Here is a 6397-nt window from a genome sequence, read left to right on the forward strand (position 1 = left end):
AACTTAAACAATTTCTTATTCCACAGGAGAGAGAAATTTTTATTAAAGAAAAAAATTTAGAAAATATTGTGGGGAAAATGGAAGTATAAATTTATTTAAAAGCTTAGCTCTATATTATGATAAGTGGATGTATACTCTGATTAATTTTTCAGTGGATTTAGCATTCATTGTTAGAGTTGTGAGTGGTGATACAATTCTATCAATCATATAATCTCATGTCTGGAGAATAATTTTGTGAGTATTTAGATAGAGAAAAACAGTAATTTGCCTTAATTCATAAAACCTGTTGGTTTTAGCTCTAGATACTCCAAGAAAAATTATGTATTAACACTGGGAAAAGCATAAAATTAACTGTATATATGTATATATACATATATATATAATAAAATGTTTAGATCATAAAATCACTCACAATTTTTGACTCCTTATACCATTCTTACTGAATAAAAATCACAAGATATTGTGTAATCTCATATGAATCACCATAATGCAGATATCTACAACAAATTAACCATTTTGTAACATACTTGGATATTGTTGTTAGCTGTTTGTAGATGTTTATCAAAGTTGAAGAGTGTTATATCCTGGATATTAGCTCAAAAATCTAGAATATTCAGTAAGATTTAGAAACAAATATACTGAAGTAAATTTATCAAAATCCTAAAATTATAAGTAAACTTACTATTTGTAATAAAAGAGAGTGGGGTAGTGAGAGTTCAGGAATGCCTGAGAATAAATTATAATTTCAATCTTCTAATCCATGATGTGTACTACAATCTTTCCTGTAGTTTATTCAGCTGAACAACTACATATGAGTGGGGCCAGAGGGGGGGAAAAAAGTACAGACTATAAAAGCTCTATATTTCTAAATTTTTAAAAGCTTTAAAAGCTCTATATTTATAAATTTTAACAAAATACCTGTGCCTAAGTGGAATTTATAGTATATGTTAGTATATCAACCGGGTCTGATATATTCTGTAATTAAAAAATATATTTAACATTTTACATAACGCCTTTTTTTTTTGCCTAATGTATTTGTGGTTGTATGTTAGGCTGGATTACGTAAAGAAGCAAGACCAATAAAGAAGATATATGTAGAAAATAATAACATATCAAGAAGGTGAATCACACAGTTGTACACACAAATAAATTGTCTGGTTCATATCCATAGGTTAAATGCTAAACTTAAAGTTTCCTAACGTGTGTAACTTCTAGTGTTGATGAACTTGAAAGACAAACCAGGGAAAAGGAAGGTAAGGTCGAATGCAGGAAGATCACATCTGGTGTCTGCACAAGCAGATAAAACCAAGATTAACAGATTAGAAGGCAGGTCAAGTATTAAGTTCTGATGATGCCCAAGGTGAGCAGGCAATATGGCACACATTGAAAGAATGGGAAATTGATGAGCCAGATGCAGGACCAGAACAACAAAAATTTAAGAAGTTCTCCACAGCATCTAATATATGTGAAGTTGTCCACCCTCCTGAGGAACCATCGTTTGAACTGTAACTCAAATAATAATAAACCTTCAGTCCACCCTAATTGTCCTGCAATGGCTGCTTGCTCATAGCCAATCCCATCATGGAGTTTACCACATTATGTTATATCACATCAGAAGGAAGCCAAAATATTGTAGATCTTGGTCCTGTAGGTTGACCCATAACCTAAGTATCAATTCTAGGAAATAATATTTATGTATGATATCAAAAATAAAATAATATTGTATGCACTGTTTAATACTGCAAACAATTCTTGTTATGTGCATTTTGTATGTATACCTCTAAATACACATCAATGAAACCACTAGTTAAGCATCATAACAATACATTTTTATTCACTATGTAAGTGACTTAAATAAGGGCCATGGAAAAGAGACAAAGATCTAAGTGAACCAGCAAATATATGACTTGAAATCTTAAGAGAAACTTAAAAAGTCTATGTATAAATGTTCAAAAATTCATTTATTTTTTAAATTAGATAATAGAATTGTCTAAAATATCATTTTGTTCAATGAACCTTGGTAGAACAGCTATGCATGCCACACATGAAGATACAATGATGCTAGAACTAACAGTCTTCGATTAATTATAGCATGTGAAAGGCACATACACTTATAAGCCTATGCACACCATGGAACATGAAGAGGCGAATGCATTTCATTCTATGATTTGTCATCAACGCATGCTTGTTTGACATCGTTTTACCTTAAGAATGTCAGCATATTAAATTTAGTCAATTAATTGTGGGAGATATCACAAATATCTACTGACCACTATCTGATCTGCTTATACTAATGTATTTTATGTATTTCAAATTTTCAATAGGAAAAGTTACTAAGATTAAAGAAGAGAGAAGTTTCTCTCTAGTGTGGGTATAACCAGGTAATGAGTTAAATCAGAGCCCTCCTGGAGTAAGAGATTAGAGGACCAAAACTCAACCCCTGAGTGAAGACTGAGAAGTTACATCATCGCCATTGTCCTTGTGGCAGTTTATGAAAATGAAAGATTTTTGCCGTTTTAGTTCTGGCTCAATGTTGCCCCAAAATAAATACTCCAGCACTTCTTTCTCCAAAAGCACATGATCAAATTCTATAATTTTTGAATTTCTATACATTAGAATAACACTACCAGACTAAATATAATCTATATAAGCCTAAACAAATGCAAGGTTATTATGATGTTTGTGGCTGGCATTTCTTTAAATTTTGGTAGAGCTAATTGCCTTCCAATCAAATCCAACTTATAATAATGCTATGTGTTTAGAGTGAAACCATTCTATAGGATTTCCAAGGCTATGTCCTTTTTGAAAGCCATTGCCAGGTGTACCTACAATGGCATGTCTGGGTCTATTCAAATCAACAGTCATTTGTCTAGCAGTTCAACAACTGACCCGTTGTGCCATCCGGGGACTCCTTTCTATACTTCAGGTCTCTACTAATGTGAATCACTGCTAATCACAGGATTTTGACTAGTCTCATGAGACCTTGCTTGACATGATATCTTTGAGACAGTAGAGAGTGACAGTATTCTTCAGATTTGGGTTCATGAGATAGTCTTGACCTCTAGTTGGCATTTTGTTGCTCTCAGTTGTACTTTATACACTCAAATCTATGTCTCCGTGGCAGCATATTTCCTTGCTTGACTGTGAGTGGAAAAATATGACCGACATATAATATAGTTGTTTAAGAGTTAAGAGAGCTTTAAAAATCCTATAAGTAATTGCAAAAGAGGAGAGATTTGGACAGGGTACAGGTGGCTCTACAATAATTACAACATATCATGGGCACCAAGAGGAGGTAAGGAATTAAAGGACAAGAAAGGAGAGTCCAACCAGTCAAGAGGCATTCCTCAGTGAGCTTCTGATGCCATGCTTTGCAACCAGAAATGTAAAAATGCCTCACCAAACCATCTGTACAACTAGTTTGTCTTTCTAAGAAGCAAGCAGCCTTTATCCCTGCAAGGATTTAAAAGGCAATCTCCAGAAAAGTGTCTGATGGCAACCATTGTGTCGGTTGTTGGTGTTAGGTGCCATTGCGTTGGTTCTAACAACACTAGTACAACAGAACATGCTGGTTAAATTCAGAACTCCCTGTCATCTACTACGGATCTGTTTCAGAACAACCCAGCCAAAACTCAGAATCCCTTAAGTCACCTGAGTGCCTGTGTGTTGTGTAGAGATCAAGTAATCAAAGAGAGGATCTCCTATCCTGGAGAAAAACATGTATCTATTTTATAAATATAAGGTTACCTATATGTAATAAAATCCATATTACAATGGATATATAGGCAACTTTAAATGAAGCATCGAAGCAGAAGTTACACAGACTGAAATGGAGATTCTCATAGAGAAATGTGCACTGGATTAACTTTTGAAGACTTTCTTTCTTCTCTTTTATTTTGCATAAAGGACAATTTGACATTGTTTCAAAAGAGAAATAATAATTCCATGCTCATGATATTGAGTAAACAGAGGAAAATTGGAGTATATCACTGGGGTACATAGAAAGGAACAGACAAATAGGACAGTGGGAGAATTGGCAGGTCCTAGATCAAACTACTAGCAGTGTCATGGAGTTAAAATGCACTCCCTAGGTTGAATGTGTGTGCCATCAAATTAATTTAGACTGGTAGCAATCTATTTAACAGAGTACAACTACCCCATAGAATTTCCTGGGCTGCAATTTTTAGTATGAGCCCCTCTGGCTGAGGGATTAAGATATTAGCTGCTAACGGAAGTTGGACAGTTTGGCCAACCTAACCGCTCTACTTAGAAAAGATGAGCTTGTCAGCATCCAGAAAGATTACAAACTTGGAAACCTTACAGGGAAGTTCTACTCCTTGTTACAGTCAGTAGCAATAGACTCAGAAGCCAAGATTGTGTGTGTGTGTGTGTGTGCATTTGTTTATTAATATTTACTAAAACAGAAAGCATATATTTTCTGCCAAGGAGCGGTTGGTGTGTCTGAACCATCAACATCTCAGACAGCAACAGAGCATTTGGCCTTTGTACCATTAAGGCTCCTTCTCTTCTATTGTGGCCAAGTCCCCATAAGTGGGTTCAGACACAAACTGACATTTGTACAGCGGAACAAAATAATGTCCAGGAATGCATCATTCTCACAATTGTTGTGCCTGGCCCATTGTTGCAAACAGTGTTAAAAAACCTTCTGGAGGGGTTTTCTGTTTTTCACTGACCTTCTGCTTCAGCACACATAATGCTCTTCTCTGGGTCTGAGCTCTCCTGATAACATGTGGCTTACAAGGAGTACTGTGGCTGAATCTCTTCCAAAACAGATTTGCTAGTCCTTCTGGCTGTCCATGGTACCATGGTACTGATAACATGTGGCTTACAAGGAGTACTGTGGCTGAATCTCTTCCAAAACAGATTTGCTAGTCCTTCTGGCTGTCCATGGTACCAAAGTCATAATTCAAATGTATCCATTCTTTTCAACCTCTTTTATTCATTACCCGGCTTTTACATGCATATGAGGCAATTGAAAATACCATGGTGTGGGTTAGGTCCATCTTAATGCTCAAAGTGACATCTCTTCTGTTTAACAATGTAAAGGGGTATTTTGCAGCAGATTTCTCTACTGTCATAATGCCAGCATCCTCTGCATACTAGGAATCTGTGAAAATACTGCAGATGAGGAGGCAGTATAAGGGGTATGGACTTGTGATGGAGAGGTAGAAAGTAAGAAGACAAGTTGGGAAGTGCAGGACAGGGAATTTTCTAATATGGTTCTTCCAGTCAAAGTTTCTTATCGCCTACAAAGTACTTCTCTCTGCATGGGTCTGGTATGAAGGTTGTGGTGAGATGGGAGGGGTGGGGGAGATACTGATAGGATTCACCTGTGAGTAATTTCAAATAGAATTCCCTGAAGGGCCATCCTGTTGTATATAAAAAGGGATATCTACCTTCATTACTATCTGTTTTGGGTATAGTGACTGGGCATTTCCTCAATATTTTTTGATGGATCCATATCCTTCAGCATCATGGCCATGTGAGGCGTTTCCTCTAATCTGTTAGTTTGCAGAATCCTAGTGGTTTCTTTCCTTTGGTTTTATAACTGGGGCGCTTTGCACCCATTCTAATAATCTCTCTGTCTTCTCAAGTCACCGTGAGGAGTTGTCTGTTCAGTAGTTTTACTTCCACATATCTTATTCTTTCGTGATTTGCTCCATGTTCTTCAGGACCAAGTTGCAGACTCCCATCTGATATACATTTTGGACTTTTCTTTCTTTTTTAGAATTTCTTTAAATATGATGTCCTTGAAGTTTCCACCCCACAACTCCTCTGGTGTTTGGTTACTAGTGTTTAATCAAATATATACTTTGATCATCTCTAAATTAAGATTCCTTTGGTCCTTATACACTTGTTTTGCTTTGTTTGCATTTAAGTTGAACTTGCAAATGAGCTAAGGAGGGTCTATTCTGTAGGTAACCTCTGTTCTTATTCTAACAGATGACATCGAGCTTCTCCCTCAGCTCTAACCACAGAGATAGTTAATTTATGTGTAGTTGCCATTTGTTGATGAAAACAGTGTTGTAATAAACACACTTCTGGTTATGCAAAAGTCTATTATGACATCTTTCATGTCATTTCATCATCATGCCCATATTTTCCAAGTATCAATTCTTTGCTTATAACTTTCATATTCTAATATCACCAATTATCAGTGCTTCTTGACCGCATGTTTGATAAATTTCAGATTAGAGGAGTAGTAAAAATCTTCAAGTTCATCATCTTTAGCATTAGTGTTAAGTGCATAAATTTGAATAATAGTGATATTAATTTTCCTTGTTGGCATATTGATATTATTCTGTCATTTACAGTGTGTCTTCTTTTCAGGATAGATATTGAAATGTTCCTTGGGCAATGAATATTATGCCGTTCA

Source organism: Echinops telfairi, unplaced genomic scaffold (genome assembly GCF_000313985.2).
Source record: "Echinops telfairi isolate 266 unplaced genomic scaffold, ASM31398v2 ScPeMD7_11;HRSCAF=52, whole genome shotgun sequence".
In the NCBI taxonomy this organism is placed as follows: Eukaryota; Metazoa; Chordata; class Mammalia; order Afrosoricida; family Tenrecidae; genus Echinops; species Echinops telfairi.